We start from the raw sequence: 20,264 nt of genomic DNA on the forward strand, positions 1-20,264 counted from the left end.
ATGCACAAATGTCATTCCCTTTCGTGTTCTAACTGCTATAACCTGATAACAATTTCACAACAACAATTCCTTGTACTTGTTTAGTGTTTTGCATTTTATAAATACTGTCTCATATAGTTCATCTTTTGACACTCATAACTGCCTTGCAAAGTCAGATAGTATTCCCATCTCCCAGCTCTGGAAGCCATGGCTGATGGCACCCAGTGGCTGTGCTGAACATTCAGCCTGGGTGTTCTTTCCACTGTGCTCACTGTCTGAGCTTAGGTTTCATGGAAACCAAGTACATCAGGGACTTGGGTGGGTGGGGTGGTATTTAGAACTCATCCACTCAGTTTCTTTTTGCACATGCACTCAGCAAACATTATGAATATCTCATGTATTTTAATTTCAAGGCTAGCATGAAACCAGTAAATTAATCCAGTATTTTCTACAGTGTATTTGAAACACTGATATGACATGAGATTTCCCTGAAAAAACAAAAACAAAAAACACCTTGCGGTCAAATAGCTGGGAAATGCTCCATCCCCACCCTCTCTTAGAGATTTGCAGTAAATATTTGCAAATTAAAAGTGCCTGGAAGTCCTGGATAAAGAACTCTGTTTAAACACTTTTAAATTTAGTAGTTCCCAAACTCTATTTAGAACCCTTTGTGCATAAAATATTATTGACAGGTTTCTACCCACAGATCCTCCTGAGAGTCTACTGAAATAAGAGTGTAGACGTATGAAAAGGAATAATATCACAAGAATAAAGAAAGAGATAAGGTCACCAATGGACAAGGGGTTTAGACAAACATCTGGAAGAGAGAAGGCAGCTAGGAGCACATTGACTAATGGTAGAAGAATTCTTCAACTTGTATCTGTGAACAGCTCAAAGTAGTGTAAAGATAACCAAAATGAAGGATTAAAAAATAAAGTATATATATATATATATATATATATATATATATATATATATATATATATCCCTCCTTAAGTAAAGATAGAGAGAACCATAGTCCCGAATAAATCCCAAGGGGGTTGCCAGGACCCTAGAGAAGCTGTGAGTTTGAAATTGGTCAGTCCTCTGGTAGGCCGATGTCATGGGGGGTTCTAGTGGAGGGACTCGCTTCAAGTCTCTCTTAGAACAGCTGTGCTAGACAGAGTTAACTCCCACCCACAGCTAGAGGTGGTATTTACCTCCAGGCTCCACAGGAAGCCATCTGATTGAGACAGGGCCAGGGTGGATTCTTCCTCCTCTGGCATTTGGAGACCCACTCCCTTGCTGTCTCCCTGAAGTAAGGGTGGCTGATAGGCTCCTCTGTCTCTCTGCCTTCACCAGGTAGCATTCCCTCTTTGTCCCCTTTGAAAAAGGGATAATTAGAGAATAAGAGTTGTTAGGAATTAAAAATGTAAGTGCCCAAAATAAAAAAAATTTCATGGAAGAGCTAGAAAATAAAGAATATCTTTCAGCATGGAGGGGGGGGGGGAGAGAGAGAGAGACGAGAGAGAGAGAGAGAGAGAGAGAGAGAGAGAGAGAGAGAGAGAGAGAGAGAGAGAATATGAGAGACATAGCAAGAAGCAGGGGCCAAACCTACAAGTAAAAATATCCAGCCAATAGGAGTTACAGAGAACACTGAGGGTAGGGCCAGGCCATGCACACAATGCACTCTCAGTACCACCATTCCAGTGCCAGACCCCAAGCCCTGCCCCCTGGAGCTGGCGAACCTTCTAGTAGGGCAGACAGGCAATCTCCAAATATAATGCAATGCCCGGCGAATAAAGAAAACAGGAGGATAGAGAAACAGCAATGAAGAGGTGCTGTGGTAGATGGTGAGGAGGTGAAATCTGAGCAGAGACACTGAATGAAGGGAGGAATCAAGCCTCTTTCAATCAATATTTGCTGAATGAATAAAAGGGTGAAAGTGTATAGATTGGAGAGTGATAAAGTGCTGATTTAAAGCAGGAACTCGCCTTTCTAGTCTATAAACTGAGGAGTTCCACTAGATAATTTCTGAGTCCTAATTACCAACGGCTCCTCCATCCCTTACATTCAAGTAAGTCCACTTGAATTGTTGAGGTCGGGTTAGCGATGTCAGAGAACACTTCATGCCTGGTGATGTGTTAGGAAACACCAGGCAACGGTTTATCACAGTCTCAGCGAACTCTGTTCTCCAGGGCCTGGGAGCTGGGGCTTTATACTGTGGCTATTTTTAGTTGTCTGCAGTGGCTGCTGGGACTATTGCCTCAGGAGGCTGAGAACTTTATCCCGGGTGAGGCATTCCGTTCTGTAACCGTGCCCTGAGGAGCTCTCTAATTGAGATTTGATGATTTACAAGCTCTCTGACAACTAGATACCTCCTTCAGGAAATGCAAGATCAGTTCTTGTGCTGGGTACTTAGCAGTCAGCAAGAAACCTCCCCAAGTACTTTAGTCAATAGTTCCCATTCAAATCCTTTAGCTGAGATAAAGGGCACAGTTTGCTTTGGGATTGATTAATGCTTGGGAAGTCTTGGTTTGAGGTGGGCCAGGGGACAATGCCTCTTATATTGGTTTTTCACAAGGGCATCCCGAGTTTGGTCCTTAGCAGTTTAACAGGGACAGCTGTCCTTCAGGAAAGCCACTAGAAAGGTCTGGGGGACTCCAAAGCTAGGTATTCAACATGCCAGTGCTGTCACTTCTCTGCTCCAAGATAGTGGCTGTGAACCCATCACTGCCACACTCGTTCTCCCAAAGCACAGATCTAGCCTTACAGCTTCCTAGTTTAACACTCTGGACACTCCCTGCTGCAGACACATTGCATTCCTAAAGGTTTCAGCTACTTCAGAAGGCCTTTTGCTATTCTAGCCAATCCTCAGGTGTAACTTTGCTTCTCCCATGCCTCCACTTTCAGCCCCTTATGGTCCATCAAATTATATTATTGAACTAGAGGCCTGGTGCACAAAATTTATGCATGGGGATGGGTGTCCCTCAGCCCAGCCTGCACCCTCTCCAATCCAGGACCCATAATCCTGGACCACTGTCTCCTAATGGCTCATCTGCCTGCCTGTCTGGTCACCCCTAACTGCCCCCCACTGCTGGCCAGGTTGCCCCCAACTGCTCCATCCCTGCCAGCCTGGCTGCTCCTAACTGCCCCCCACGCCACCACTGGCCTAGTCACCCCTCACTGCTTCCTCTGCCATCTTAATCACCACCAACTGCCCCTCTTGCCAGCCTGGTTATCCCCAAATGCATTCCCCTTACCAGCCTGGTCACCTATAACTACCTCCCCCTGCCAACTTGGTTGCCCCCAACTACCGCCCCCCCCTCCCGCTGGATTGGTCACCCCACGCAGCCTGCTTGTTCAGTCGTTTGGTCGTCCCTTACTAAACCTCTTGCTGGCCTGGTCATAGGCAGCCATTTTGTGAGGGAGTGAGGGTTAATTTGTATATTACCTCTTTATTATATAGAATGTTCACTATAAAGATTTATTCCATCCTCCCTGCCTGTTATGGACTGAATGTTTGCATCCTCCCAAAATTCAAACATCAAAGCCCTAAGTCCCAGTATTTAGAGATAGGGCCTCTAAGGAAGTAATTAAGATGAAATGAGATTATAAGGATGGAACCCTGATCCTCTAGGATTAATGTTCTTATGAGAAATGACACCAAAGTGCTCACTCTCTCTCTTCCCTGTGAGGACACAGTTGAGAGGACACAGTTGAGAGAACTGTCACCAGACCTGCTTTGCTGGTACTTTAGAGTTCTAGTCTCCAGACTGGAAGGACATAAATGTAGGTGCTAAGCATTCCTGTCTGTGATATTTTTTGTTACAAAGCCCAATCTTATTGATACAATGTCCTTACGCATGCAATCCCTCTTCACAAAGTGTCCCTGTGGCCATTTCTATGGGACCAAACCCTTCAAAGAAATGCTTCCTTTTGCTCTGAAGTTTTCTATGATCTTCTTAGCTAATAACATCTCCCTTTTCTAAATTCCCAAAGAACCTTCTCAGTACTTGCTTTTTGAAAACTTTCACTTTTTTACTTCAGTATTGTAAATATGACATCTTTCCTACTGAGCTGAAGGTCCTTGAAAGGATGGGCTCACCTTTGTGTCTCCCATAACTATCTGGCACAGCATCATCAGCACATTAAATCTTCATAATTCTTGGAGATGGTGAAGCTGAGGCACAGAGAGGTGAAGTAACTTGCCCAAAGTCATCAAACTACCAAGGGGGCAGTGCTTGGATTTGAACCCTCTCTGTGCACTCTTCTTCTTTTGTTTCATTCTGAAGCATCTTCTTTCTCCCATGTGTCAGGAGCAAGCCTCTACCTTGGAGGAGGTGGACCGGCCTGTTCTACAGTGGGACCCATCTGTGAGCTTCAGAGTGAGAGGTAAGAAAGGGCTGCCGCCGGCCTCACCATGGAGTCAGCTGACCTCACCCTCGACAGCCATGCTCTGGAACTCTCACTACATATAAAATCAAACCCTGCTTCTAAAGCCATTGTCAGGGTTCCTGTAACAAGTAGCCAACTCCTCATACAGGGAAGTTAAAAATTCACAAAGAACTTTATAAATGCTTTGGTGATGTCATAATAAGGAATGAACAGAAGTCCCCCCTAAAGGTGAGGCTTGGAAGTTCTCTTCCTCCCTCAACTCAAGCTGTAAAACCATTGGTTGAGACCCTGGGCAAACCAGTGACCTCCTCATACATCCTGCTCCACACACTCTCCAGCATCATTCCAGGGCAGCCCACTCACGTCTGGGAATGGGAACTCTTCTGGCCAGTCACCACTCAGCCTGAATTCTGTGTACCTTGCACTGTCCTGAGAATAAGGACAATGAAATGCTTCACGAGATTCCCCTACATTTCCAATAGTCCCTTAGGAAACCCATAGAAATGATCCCGTGGTCACATTAGCTCCATGACAACAGAGACTTGTTCACCACTGGACCCCAGACACCTGGACCAAACCAGGCACAAAGAGGACACTTGCTAAATATCAGCTGAATTAAATGGAATTGAATTATGTTACCTTGTAGAAACCAGTAGGAGTTAAGTATCACTAGCCCATTTTACAAAGGGAAGTCAGTTTTGTTCAGGAGTCATGGGTCAACCAGGAGGTGTCATGCACTGTTCAAATGCTGACTGGGCAGCAAGGCCCAGTCTTTGCCCTCAGAGTTTGGAATGACACTGACTCAGCAGAGAGGTCTTCTTATACCAAATGGTCTCTCTGGTGTAATCCAGGAGTGGCCCTGGAAAGCACAGTAAGACTCACCCTTCAATTTAGTAATTGAATGGATCCTGTCCAGAGCTCTGAGGGCATGAGTATTTTGATGAGACAAGCTGAAGCATTCTTCTGTGGGTTTGTTTTTTCTAAATCAGGTATATTTACCAATCACAAAAGAGTAAAAATCAGGAAAACCAAACCAAGTAAATCATGAAAAGATCAAGGAAATGCAAATTATTAAGACTTCTATTAAAAAGAAGAGCTGTGCCTGGCTCAATGGTTGGGTGTTGACCTAAGAACCAGGAGGTCATGGTTCAATTCCCAGTCAGGGTACATACCGGGGTTGTGGGCTTGACCCTCATAGGAGGCATGCAGAAGGCAGCTGATCAATGATTCTCCCTTATCATTGATGTTTCTCTCTCTCCCTCCCTCTCCTTTCCTCTCTGAAATCAGTAAAAATACTTTAAAAGAAGAAGAAGAAGAAGAAGAAGAAGAAGAAGAAGAAGAAGAAGAAGAAGAGCTAGTCGATCTAAATACTATAAGTAAAAACCAACAATTCCTTGGGAAAGAGATTGAAGTGGCACTAATTTTGTACCTAAAACTTTTACATAAATGAGCTTATTTTATCCTCATAATGATCCAGTGAGATGCTAGGTGAATTGGTCAAGATTGCAGAGCTAGTAAGTGACAAGACCACAGTATGAATCACACAGTGTAGCTCCAGGGTTTCAGCTTTAAACCACTGGGCTTAACTGCCTCCCAAGGTGACATAAGAATGAGTACAATTTAATTGCCGAGGCCTGGTATTTCCTCCTTGATCCTACCTGCCACCCTGGTTCCTACATTTCTTTCAGAGTATAAAGCCTGCCTCTCCCACGAAGCCTTCCCTGATAAATCCAGTCCTCATCTGTCTCTGAATGTCCTCAGTGCTTATTTGGTACTGTGAACCATATCTTCTGGAACTCGATTCTACCACAACTCTCGTATTCATTGTAAATGCTTTGCGGTATTCATCTTCCCCCTGAGCTAGCTGGCCAGCGCCTCACAGGAAGGGCCCCTCTTAGACCATTTTCTATCTTTCACGGAACATGCAAGTTCAGAGTGCAGGCTCAATAAAGATTCTCAACCTGATGATTTGGAATGGATCAAAGAGATACATAGGAAGGGACAGGCAATTGACCTGAGTTCATTCTTGTATCTATAAAATGTTTATTATGGAATAAGAACTCACCACACTCAAAATTGTTCAACCTTTACCCTTGTGTTTTCTCAGGAACAACCTCCTCCCCTGACCCCAGATAACAGGCCCTGCTTTTGTTTGGCAGTTGTTTGTTTGAGGAGAAGGACCCTGATCTCTGGGTGTGGGTTCCAGGCTCACTGCTACAGTTAGCCCTACAATAGCACTATCCTCCACAACCTTCTGTGATGATAGAAATACTCCATATCGGCACTTTCCATACAGGAGCCATTGGCCACATGAGTCTGTTGAGCATATGAAATGGGACTAGCATGACTGAGAAATGGAATTTTCAATCTTTTTTCATTTAAGTTAATTTACATTTAAATAGCCACTTTCAGCTAATGGCTATTATTTTGAACAGCACAGTTCTAGAAGAATCAAGCCAGTTTGTGGAGGGTGGCTGCTATAAATAGAAAAAGACTAGCCACCAAGTCCTTTCTTTTTTTTCTTTTTTTTTCTTTTTTTCTTTTTGCCACCACAGAAGTGAACACAAATATTTCTGCAGAGGGAAAAAAAACCAACCTGCAGTTGTGGTCCAGTTAACAAAAGGCACTTATGTCAATTACTCATTACCACCTCACATATTTACCGTGCCATTGTTATCATTGAAACCTCAGAACATTAGTGCTTTCCTAAATGGTGAATTCCCTTATTTATTTTGACTGTTGCCAGGTTACAGTTGTGCACCAAGCCCTGGCAATCATGCAAGGCTGACGGCTTCTGACAGGTCTGGCACCTATACTGACCCACAGGATCATGAAGGATGTGGAAGGTTCTGCTCAGAAAGCATTGGGGACCTGGGGAATGGCTTAAAGCCCATGTTCTTAATATTATAAACTGTACAAAACCCTTGGTTTCAGGGCAAAAATTCATGCTTCTTTCCCATGAAAAGTCATCTCATATTTGGAAAGGAGTGTTATCTAGGAGCAGAGCTGCCCACCAGAGCATTTTCCTATGTGCATGGTACAATTCATACACAAATTCATTCTGGACACATTGGGCCTGGGTATCAGAAGGTATTAGAAGATATAAATTTATAATAGAGGCAACCAAGAAATCATGAAAAGGCAGAGATTGAGAAGAGCAGCAATGGAAGAATTAGGAAAGATCACCAAGACCAAAGTTGTGTCATTAGAGACCAAGGTTAAGATCATCCATACCCTTGTACTCCCAATTACTCTGTAGGGATGTGAAAATTGGATAGTGAAAAAGGATGATGGCAAAAAAAAAATTATTCATTTGGAATATGGTGCTGGATGAGATCTCTAAAGATATCCTGGACTACCAGAAAAATGAACAAGTGGGTGTTGGAGCAAATTAAGCCTGAAATATTGCTCATGGAAAAAATGACAAAACTGAAGCATTGGGCACATCATAAGAAGGCAGGATTCTTTGGAAAAAACAATAGTGTTGTAAAAAATAAATGGCAGCAGGAAAAGAGGAAGACCAAACATGAGATGGATTAGCCCCATAAAAGAAGTCATAGGCATGAGTCTACAGGAGCTAAGCAGGGCTGTTTAAGATAGGACATGTGGAAATGACTCCTTCATAGGTCATCAGGAGTTGGATCCCACTCATTAGCACATGACAACATTAGAAAGTAGCTTGAAAATGGGATTCCTTTTGGTTGTAGTAAGTCCACTTTTCCTAGAATTTCCCAAGGTAACTCCTAGAATCACCGAAGGCTTGAATGGTAAGAGCTTAAAAGAAGAGAAGATGATATGATATTTTGGCTTGTTTTGGTAAATGATCAGCTAGGACATCGATTTTCCTGCCTCCTCATTTTTGAGAACTTAAAGTACATAATAAAGGCTTTTCAAAATACAATATACTCTTAAAAGATAATAGAAATGAGGAAGGTCAGCAAGCAATCTTTGCCTAAAGAAAGGCCAAATATTTGCTATAGCTGTCCCCACAGAAGTCATTAGCATTAGATTTTACTTCAGTTGAGCTTCATGACTATACTCCAAACTGCAATTCAACTTGAATTCCAGGGGCCAATATCTTGGAAGAAAGGAGAAGCAACTGAAGAAGAATGGGGATCTTAAGGCCAATTAGGACAATTTCCACTGCTGGCCAGGATGGAGTAAAAGGAACCAGATTTAATCTTAGCGACTAGAACATTACCTTGAACACTAGTAAAGCAGACAAACTATTTGAAATGATGATTTTCAGACATTGGGACAGGTAGTACAGGACCCAAATAAAATTGGCAGTCTCTCTGAGTTGAGGAGAAAAAGTTTGGACTTTGGGAAGGTCAAGGCAGCAAGACATTGAGGATCTAACAACCAGAAAGAATGGAGCTGCAGAAAGAGAGAGAAAAGGAGAGAGAGAGAGAGAGAGAGAGAGAGAGAGAGAGAGAGAGAGAGAGAGAGAGAGAACCTATGGGGAATTAACTTAAAATGGTTCAAGGAACTAAATATAAAACTTAAATCTATAAAACCGCTAGAAGAAAATAGGAGAAAAATCCTTGTGACCTTGGGTTGGACAAACATTCCTTAGATAGAGCACCAAAAACACAGACCATAGGGGGGGAAATTTGATAAATGGACTTACTCAAAATAAAAAACTTGTGTCTTCAAAAGATACTTATGAAATGAAAAATGAAGCCACAGACGTGTAAACTATTTGAGAAACACTTGTCTGATAAACGTTATCTTATGTATATAAAGACTCTTAAAATTCAATAAGACTTAATGCTAAAATAATAATGAGCAAAATATTTAAACAGATATTTTATCAAAGAACACTCAATGATGTGTAGTAAGTACATGCAAACATTCATAACATCGTTAGTCATTAGGAAAAGGTAAATTAAAACTACAATGGAATACCAATGTACATTTACCAGTGTGCCTAAAACTTAAAAGACTGACAATACAAAAATAAATAAATAAATAACTGACAATACCAAGTGTTAGAAGGGAAACAACCAGAAGTCTCATACAAATTCTGAAAATAATTTGAAAGTTTTTAAAAATAAGGTTAAGCATTCACTGACCATATAACCCAGTAATCCCACTCCTAAATATATGCCCAAGATAAATGAAAACAGAATCAACACAAAAGTTTATATGTGAATGTTTATAGCTGCTTTATTAATAATAATGTCAAACTTGGAAAGAACCCAAGTGTCCATCAATTGTTCATGCATGGACAAATGGTGTTATAATCATACAATGAAATATTACCCAGTAATTAAAAGAAACCAACTGATGATATATGTACTAACATGGATGAGTTAAAAAGCATACAACTAAAGTGAAAGAAACCACACACAAAAGATTAAACAGAGTTTAATTTCATTTATATGATACTTTTAAACAGATAAAACTAGAGTGATAAAAAAAAAAAAGCTGGGGGGTAGAAAGATATTAACCAAAGAACTGGTACTGTATGTATATATGCATAACCCATGGACATAGACAATTATACAGTGAAGGTCTGGTTGGGTGGCGGGGGAGGGAAGGAGGCAGGGTAGAGATTTCAATGGGGGGGAATGGGGAACATCTGTAAAACCTTCAACAATAAAGATAAATTTTTTTAAAATCTCTGTCATTGCCAGGAGTCAAGGGGTGGCTGGAAAAAGATGCATGGAGATAGATTGAGAGGGAACTTTTTGAAGTGATGGACATATTTATTCTATGCTATGATTGTAATGGTTGTTACACGAGTGCATACATTTGTTCAAAACTCATTGAAATTTATACTTAAAATTGCTGAATTTTAATGTATGCAAATTATGTCCCAATAAAATTAATCCCCCTGAAAAGCAAGATACATAATAGGATATATGGTATAAGACCATCTGTATTAAAGAAAGGGAAAGAAAAAAAAGATAATTTCAAATATCTGAACATACACATATTTGCTGGACTGGGGATAATAGGTCTTAGGAAGCACTTAATAAAAATTCTAGAATGAATTGCCTCAGAAAATGGAGATGGGATGACTGAAGAAATATGGTGGGGAAGAAACTCTAGCTTTTGTATCTTTCAAAGTTTGAATCATGCAAACCATTAAAGCTTCTAATGTGGGGAGCAAAGACAGTTGGGCTCCCAAACCTGCTATTCGTCAATATGATTTGAGTCACAATTCTGCTTCTAAGTGAGGGTATCCCTATCTTTGTTATTCACAATTTCCCTTTTCCCTATTTAAAAACTCACAGAGCTGCCTAATAGTATGTTCATTATATACTTCAGAGGACACGAGAAGAATATAAATTTAAGATGTGAGGAGGCGTTTTTCCATGGGAGGGAAACTATTTTACTATAGGAGAGAAAAGCTTTCATACAGAACCCGGGGACTCTTGGGTTTAACTCATTCAAACTGTTTTTATTCATTACAAATGAAAAATGTAATGTCCAGCCGGGACCGGTTTGGCTCAATGGATAGAGCGTCGGCTTGGTGACTGAAGGGCCCCGGGTTCGATTCCAGTCAAGGGCATGTGCCTTGGTTGCGGGCATATCCCCAGTAGGGGGTGTGCAAGAGGCAGCTGATCGATGACTCTCTCTCATTGATGTTTCTAACTCTCTATCTCTCTCCCTTCCTCTCTGTACAAAAATCAATAAAATATATATTTAAAAAAAAAGAAAAATGTAATGTCCAGAGAGTGTAAATGACTTCTCCAAAGTTTCATGGTCAGTCAGTGCCAGAATCCAGATGGGGACCTAGCTCTTCAGTCCTATTACAGAGATACTATCAATAAAGCAGGTGACCTAACACAGAGCACGGTCCAAAGTAAACATTCAGGAAATATGACTCTCCCCTTCTCTTTTTCCCCTACCTCACCAGTTGGCTTATATCAGGACCCACCATCTACTCAACCCCACCTCCAAGGCAAATATCAGTGAGTACAGGACACTGATCAAATTCCCCCAAGGACACTAATAAGCTTTTCCTTCAAAAGAGAACTACTCTTCCCACTATCAGATCAGTTTAATTAAAATATGTGCAAGTCCCAACTATGGGCCAGGCTCTGTGCCAAGGGTGGGTGTATGTGCCCAGGTAGATAAGATGCAGCGGAGAACATTCCCCCATGGCACTTACAGTCTAGAGAGGAAACGGTAGTGACACACCCTTCCTCCAGATGATGGCAATGTTAGGTGACAATTCCTAAGCTGGAGGGAAGCACTGAGGTAGCAACAACCTGGAGGTTCAGAGACAGCTTCCCAGGGAACGTAAGTCCAGAAAGAAAAGGAGGAGTTGGTCTGATGCCAAAGGGGAGGAGATGCTGCAGGCGGAGGGACCACCAAGGACAAAGTCAGGTGAGGCAGAACAGCATCTCATCTGTGGGGAGCTCAGCATTCCTGGGCATAATCAGTGAGGGAGGAGGGGGAGGGAGATGGGACCAGAGAGGCTCTCGGGTTGTTAGGAACAGGACATTAGACCTTGAATATGATGCTCAAAGGTGTTGGCGATGGTCAAGGCTTAACACAGGGGAGTTACTATCTGATTTGCAATTCTGTCCCAAGGGATGGTCTTTACTCCAGTAGGCAGGTGAAAGTTACCTGAGTTCTGTTCACTTTGGCCAACATTTACAGAGCCCACTCTGTCAAGCCCAGCATACCCAGGACACTGCACTGCAGAGATAAGCAACATGTAGTCCCGTCCCTCAAGAAGCTGACATTCTGGTGACCTATCTTTTAACAATGGGGGTCCAGAAAGGATACATCACATCTCTAACTATTCTAATACTGTTATCCTTCCCCAGTGTTTTTATTGGCAGCCCCATCCCAGTCAGGTGATGTTCTCTTCCCTCACTTTCTCCTGGTCACTGGGCTTGGTTTACATTCTGTGTCTATTGACAGAACAGTATTTGGTCAGTTATATGGATGCAGAAACACAAAAGCAGGCCCAGGAACAGGACACAATGAATTAGCTGTGATGACATTGTTACCACAGGCAGCTCCTTGCACTGTTTAACACCAACTGTGGGGCAAATCCTCGAGTCCTTTCACTGGAACATCCCTTCACGGCTCAACAAATCAAAGTTCTCAGAATACTGGCTTTCTGCCCAACTTCAGGGTGATGCTAGGAACATGCCAGGCATTCTTATGAATGTCTGAGAACTAACAGGATGAAGATGCAAACACTGCTGATTTCTCACAGAACCCCTTGTATTTGGTGAGAAATATGGATCCAGGAGTAGCTGCTCATGTCCAGAGGTTCCCATCAATTCAACTCATTCCTACTCTCAGGGCTGCAATGGGTTGCAGAGAGCCTCCCTCCCCAAAGACATGTCCAATCAGAACCCGCACATGTGACCTTACTTGGATAAAAGGAGTCCAAGTAATTACTTCGATGTAATTAAGTTAAGGATCTTGAGATGCAATCATCTGGATTGGGTTGGGTCCTAAATACTTGGGCAAGTGTTTATAAGGGAAGAGAAGGGAAAACACAGACACAGGAGGAAAGGCCTTGTGATAACAGAGGTAGAGAGGGGAGAGATGCAGCCCAAGCCAAGGAATGACAGGAGCGATCAGAAGCTGGAAAGCTCAAGGAAGTCTCTCCCAGAGCTGTCAGAGGGAGTGTGACTCGGCCAATACCTTGACTTCAGATTTCTGGCTTCTAGAACTGAGAGAGAATAAATTCCAGTTGTTTTTAGCCATAAAAGGTAAGGCAATTTGTTTCAGCAGCTCTATGAAACTAACATAGGGGACTTGGAGCACACTCTCCCTACTGCTGCGGGCCACTGGGCCAAGCCTTCCTCTTCCCTCAATGTCCTAAGGACCTCTGGGTGATGTAGTCCCTCCTTCCATCATTCAATCCTCGTGTGAGTGGCCATAGATCAAGTATATGAGAATGGATAGAAAGCAGGCCCTCCTTCGACACTTCATAGCTAGAGAGAGAGATAATTGCATTAAAAGGGCATTATAATATTTCAGTGTATGGGCTGAATTGTGTCTCCCCAATATTCATATGTTGAACTATAATATATCCCTTGTACCTCAGAATGTGACAGAATTTGGAGACAGGGTCTTTAAAGAGGTGACTAAGTTAAAAAGAGATCATTAGGGTGGGCCTTAATCCAACATGATTGGTGTCCTTATAAGAAGAGGAGAATAGCACACAGACACACACAGGTGAATGACCATGTGGAGACACTGGAGAAGAAGGTCGTCTATGAACTAGAGAGAGAGGCTTAAGGAGAAATCAATATGGATGTACACAGAAGACTTGATGAGTACCCAGGTAGGCAAGTGGGATACATCACAGAGATAGATAACATTGAGAGTTCATGGACCCTCCTGAGATCATGTCACACCCAAAAGATTTGTGTAGAGTTTTGCATATTCATAAGCATCTAGCACCCATGGTTAGGGATACTAATATATTTAAAAACAAACAAACAAAACAAAACGGCATTGGATCGAGAGGCCTAATTCCTGGCTTATTCCCAATTCACAGGCAGCCTTGAGCAAATTCCTGAACTTTTCTGTTTTCAATTTTCTTGTCATAGCTTTACAATTCTGGTGCTTCTCTGATTAATAACACTGATTCACAGAGCCCACAAGCTCTTGGGGCACCTAGAAAATAGTTTTGAATAAAATTTGGACTTGATGGTGTTCCCAGCACCTTAATTCAAAAGAAAAGTGACCAGAATATAAATCTTTGTTCAAACCTGCTCATTGTTCCATTTTTGTATACTCCCTTGGCTCCGTGAAAGGACAATGGGGCACATGCAGTAGGCTTAGACTTGCTTCCAAGGACGTGTGTTCCCATGTCCTTATGACTGACATTAAAGCAGGTGTTCTTAGCCACTGTGGAACAGGAAGACCCTTTCAGGGCTCCAGCTATTTCCAAACATCTAAATGTGCAAGTAGTCCATCCAGGTAGGCCAGCCACACAAACTTTTTTATTGGAAACTATGTTGACACACCTTCAATTCAAACTTTGTGTTGAATCCATATGTCCCACCATTATAAATAGCTAGATATACAAACACACAATATATAAATCAATATCATACTTGCTAACTTTCTCCAGAAATTTGTCTGTATGAAACCAAGGATCCAAGTATTTGGCCCTATCCAGACAGTTGAATGAAAAATAACTTAAAAATACACATTCTTTTTTTATATACACAATGCATTTATATCTAAACACCTGGGCTAATCTAGAAAGGAAGCTTGGTGGATGTCTGTTTGGTCCTCCTCTACAGAATAGATGGAAATTCTAATTGGCTTATCCATCACCTTACACATTGCTTCGCTCCTGATATCCTCCATACATCTTATTACTCTTCATGATGAAATCCAAGTTCCCTAGTTTGCCATGAAAGACTGCCCTCCTACTTCCCAGCCTCACTGTCTGATCTGTGCCCACCACCCCCTCTCCAGCCTCATCTGCTGTCATCTCACCTCCTGCCTTCGCCCCAGTCCAGGCACACTGCCTCCTTACGCACCAGTACTCGATCCCATTGTGGGAAGATGAATGAAGTCTCCCAAACTCACCCATGTCCTAATTCTGGGGATCCATGAATGTTACTTTTTGTGGTGGAAAGGACTTTGCAGACTCTTAAAATAGGAAAGTTGCCCTGGATGATCCTGGTGGGCCCAAACTAGTCACCAGCTCCTTATGAGAGGGCCCCAGGAGGGTCAGGTCAGATGGAAGCAGGAGGGTGGGGAGATGCTGGCCTGTTGGCAAGTGAGAATGAGGAGGGAAAAGAGCAGATTCACCCCAGAACACAGCCCTACCAACTCCTTGATTTCAGCTCCATAAACTTAATTTAATTCCTGCCCTCTAGGACTGTAAGAGATTAATTTGTGTTGTGCCAGAAGCTAATTCCAGCATGTCAGCAGGGCTGAATCATCTGGAAATGGCTGACGGCATTTCCTCAAATCAGAAAAGGATGCATAAATGATTGCTTGCTGCCAGACAGCTGAGGGCATTTCAATCTACATGTTATTGCCTCCTACTGGCCAAACACCTGAACAGCCGAAGACAATTCCTCCAATCTGACCATGGATTCTGTATAATAAACCCTGGCCTTGGATATGTATATCTACCTTGCTTTAGGACAATTTGTGTTAATAAAAAGCAAGGGATCCAGAGAGACAAAAGAACTTGGTTTCTTAAGCCAAGCTCTTCTGGCCCCCCAAACACCTTTCAAAATTATGTTTTGTCTCTGGACTTTTGATTAATTTGCACACTGTGCTTCTCAGATTCCTGAACCTCTTCTAGATGCTGGATTAAGACAACTGGCAGTGTTGTTTCAAGCCACTAAATTTGTGATAGTTTGTTGCGACAGCAATAGGAAAATAATCCACCCTATAAAGATTTATGTTTTTTATGGCACAGCTACCATTGGGCATATTAGATATTTACTCATTTATTTATCCATCAGTTGTCTCTGCCACTAGAACATGAAGAGCATGAGAGCTAGGACTTTGTTTTCTTCATGGTTATAAATCCAGGGCCTGGCACGATAACTATCTGCTGAATGAATAAATAAAGGATATATTTTAATTAAGTATTTGGCCAACACCCTGAAATGGCTGACCCTCAGTACAATGTTGGTTGGACCTCGTTATAAGTCTATGTGACATTTTCAATGACTGGTCAGTGTAATTTAGGAATCACATGTTGCTCTCCTACAGTTTTTCCTGTCACCATTGTCAGTTGGAGATGCCAGAACAGGCAGGAACATACACAAATGAGTACAGGAGTAGACACAGCCGACCTGGTCTATGCTGGCACAGCCCAGGAGAAGAAACCCCAGGACTGTACAGTAACAAAGTCCCACTAGGGAGGTGGTGCACACACCTAAGCCCCATCATATTTGGGGGTTCTACACGCACTCTGGGTTGTTGGGAGGAGTAGGAGAAGCATGAGCAGGTCACACTCAGATTCTCCACTCTCATGCAAGCAGAACAGCCCGTTTTATATATTGTATTTATATAATGTATTTACATGCAACATAATAAAGATCTACAGAGGGAATGAATGACATAGAAGCAGGGATTCTATTTCCCCTCTTTTTTACAAGTTCTGCTGACTATCCTTAAAAAGGTGGCCACACACAGGAGCTTGGGTCTATGGTGCATTCTGTAACATATTGGTTAACATAATTCTATTAAAAAGAATGGAAACTGCCTAGCTGGTGTTGCTCAGTGGTTAAGTGTTGACCTATGAACCAGGAGGTCATGGTTCAATTCCCAGTCAGGGAACATGCCCTGGCTGCAGGATTAATCCCTAGTGGGGGATGTGCAGGAGGTAGCCCATCAATGATTTTCTCTCATCATTGATGTTTCTATCTCTCTCTCCCCCTTCCTTCCTCTCTGAAATTAATAAAAATATATTTTAAAAATATATAGTAATATTACTAATATCTTGCCTTCATATGTAAGAAACATGTAAATATGAATATTGTGGGGGGATGAATGTTGGGAGAGTGTTTTCCATTATAATTAATTCCTTGAGTGTTTTTTATGTTTTAATAATATTCATAGCCATAATCTTTATCACATATCAGTCTGATACAAAGATCGCCAAAGTCCTTTGCTTAAATATTGTAAGTGTTAAACATTAACACTGATAATTAGTGTCTTACTACTACAGCACTGGTTTTACTTAATCAGGTACCAAAAGGGCAAGCTCAGTGACAGAGGTAACATTTATTGACCATTTATCTGAAGCACCTGTAACAGTAGAGATGTTAAGAATGAAACTCCAGCACCAGTCGGAGGATTTGACTTTCTCTCACAAGCCTTGGTTTTGATTTTGAAAATTATGCTGATGAATGAAATGGGATAATGTACTTCAGGTCTGTCACAAGGTAGCGATTTCAGCAGCAATTTCTGCTCACATCTGTAGGTCAACTCTTAAAAAACGCTTTGCCCATAGTATATAGTAGTCAATGATTAGAGACTCGCTTTAAATTCATGTTGCAGCTGAAACCGGTTTGGCTCAATGGATAGAGCACATGTGTCAAACACAAGGCCCGCGGGCCAAATCCAGCCCGCCAGGCCTTGCAATGTGGCCCGCACCGCGCTATCATCACTGCACTCCGCTGTCAGTTTATGACATTGTTAGTTTATGACTGTTCAGTAAACCATTCGGCCCGCGATTTAGGCTGGATTTTAGATTTTGGCCCCTTCTCTGATTGAGTTCGACACCCCTGGGATAGAGCATCGGTTTGTGAACTGAAGGGTCCCAGGTTCAATTCCAGTCAAGGGCATGTACCTTGGTTTCGGGTATATCCCCAGTAGGGGTATGCAGGAAGCAGCTGATCGATGTTTCTCTCTCATCAATCTTTCTAACTATCTATCCTTTTCTCTTTCTCTCTGTAAAAAAATCAATAAAATATATATATTTTTAAATAAAACTAAATTCATGTTGCAGTCCTGCAACTCTGAGCCTTCCTGGGTGAACCCTGGAATGATGGATTTAATTAGTCTTACTCTTGACTACATATTGAGATTTCAGGACCCTGACACCACGCACCCTTTCCTGGTCACTCAGAGCAAAATGAAGCATCAATTATGCCACCTGCGAGAGCAGATGCTCCTGTCAGAGGCAGCCTTACCTTCACAAAGAGGTTGATCTCGGGGTTCATGGGAGCTGATTCTTCTTCTTCTTCCAAATCATTGGCAGCAGAATAGCAGGTGAGGGAATATTCACTGGCCTTCTGGACGGTGAAGCTTGAAGGAGAAGGCAGGCTCCCCTCCATCATGCTTCTGTTCTCCTGTGGCTCTTCTGGGCTCGTCTCCTGGTATTGAATTGGTGAGTATAATTCTTCCGTTGAGATGTTCTGGGCCTCCTGGGGCTCATCTGGTTGAGGATCCTGGGCCACGGGACATACCGCATAAGGCTGGAGGTAGCCTTCTTCTTCTGATTGGAAAAAAGCCAAGCTGTTTTCCTCACCTCCGACAGCATCAACTGATACAGATTCATATTCATGGGTTTCCAGCTCAGTGGCATATGAATTGTTTTCTGAGCTCCAGTCTTCATGGATGTTGTGATAAAGGGGACCTTCATTTTCTGCTGGCTGGTCTAGAACCTCATACACGGTCTCTTTCTGGACTGTGTCATAAGTGGTACTAATGTCTTCATCATTCATGTTTATGTATTTGAGGGATCCTTTTGCAAGCAGATCTGAGTAGAACCCAAATAGGTAAAGGAATAGAAGATGCTGCACTCCCTTGCAAAAGAGTCAGCAGGCTTTTGAAACACAGAAATTAGCAGCCACTATCAGTGACAGGTCTCTAACAATCATTTACCAGAGACATTAATCAGCAAAGCACAAGTCCATTGGCACAAGATAAAGCTTACACACTCAGTTAACTCTTTCATTCCCAAGGGCATTTCAACTACACTCTGGGGTTTTCCTTATGTCGGTACTCCAGTTGGTAATAAACTCTATTTTCATTTTTTATCTGGAAATACCACCAGGTGATTAAGTGACAAAAGGAGAAAAAAAAAAAGATGATGCTCTGGTCTATGGACACATCAGTACAGACCACCAAAAGGAAGTGGCTCCAAGATTTATGGCTTTGGGTTTTATTTTTCCCTCTTCAATCTGGGTGGTCATCACAGACAGCAAACATTCACTAAGATTTTATTATAAACAGGATACTGAACTGAGCACTAAACATGTGTGTTAGAAGATATGTTCTCTGTTATTAAGGGACTACTAAGTATAGTAAGAAGGCCAGGAAGATAAACTAAAGCTCTAATGGACATAGAATAAACTATTCAAGGTTTACTTCTCGCAACTGGCCCAGGTCTGTCGTAAGCAGCAAAGAACTGTGTACAAATTTGCCTGGAAGATGTCAATACGGGCTCTTTGTTTTTCAATCTGCTCCTCTGTTCTGCTAATTCCTACTTCCCATCACCACATCACATGCATCTTTCCCTTTGAAGTGATGACCCAGATGAACTGTAAAAGGACTTCAATGTCTAGAAACCATGTGAAAATTGAGAAGCAATGCAAGGTTTCAAAGCTTTTGGTGAACATTGTGACAAAACTCTGTTGTATTATTAGCTCCAATATTGCATCCAAAAATCTTGTGGAATGAACTAGAATTATGGAGTTTGGGAATTCTAGAATTCTCGCCAAAACTGGTTTGGCTCAGGGGATAGCGTGTTGGCCTGCGGGCTGAAGGGTCCCGGGTTCGATTCCGGTCAAGGACATGTATCTTGGCTGCGGGCACATCCCTGGTGGGGCGTGTGTAGGAGGCAGCAATTGGTCGATGTTTCTCTCTCATCGACGTTTCTAGCTCTCTGTCCCTCTCTCTTCCTCTCTGTAAAAATCAATAAAATATATATTTTTTTAAAAAGAATATAGAATTCTAACCCAAAGAATAGCTAAGAGGAGAAATGCCAGAAGCAGACTATTGAAACTAGCCCCTCGTATTATTGAAAACTGAGGTTTGATGGATCCAAATACCTGATAACTTACTATAGGTTCCAGAACCAGGTGTTTGTAACTGATGGAAGTCCCAGCTCAACTCCTCCTCATAATTTTAGCACTGGGGAAGACCCAAGAGACCGTTCAGCCTGACATTTTATTTTATATTTGAGAAAAGCCTGAAACCTTGAAAGGGGAAGTGAGGGTTCCAAGTCCACACAGAGGTAAGGATCTGACTTCAGCTTCAGCTTCCTAATATCCAGCTCGGCAGTCTTCCTGCTACTCTTGCCCTTACTTTAAGTAAGCGTTTTCCAACATTTTTCATGATCACACCCTTACCTTCCCTGCTCCTGTCGTCCCCCCCAATCCTTTCTAGATATTTTCCCCATGAACTTAAAATACTGCAAATATACTAGATATGTTTACATACCGTATGTAATCTGTGCTTTATACATAGAGAAAGATTTTTGTTCCCCAAGA

The sequence above is a fragment of the Pipistrellus hanaki genome (genome assembly GCF_964339955.1).
Source record: "Pipistrellus hanaki genome assembly, chromosome: 7".
Taxonomy (NCBI): Eukaryota; Metazoa; Chordata; class Mammalia; order Chiroptera; family Vespertilionidae; genus Pipistrellus; species Pipistrellus hanaki.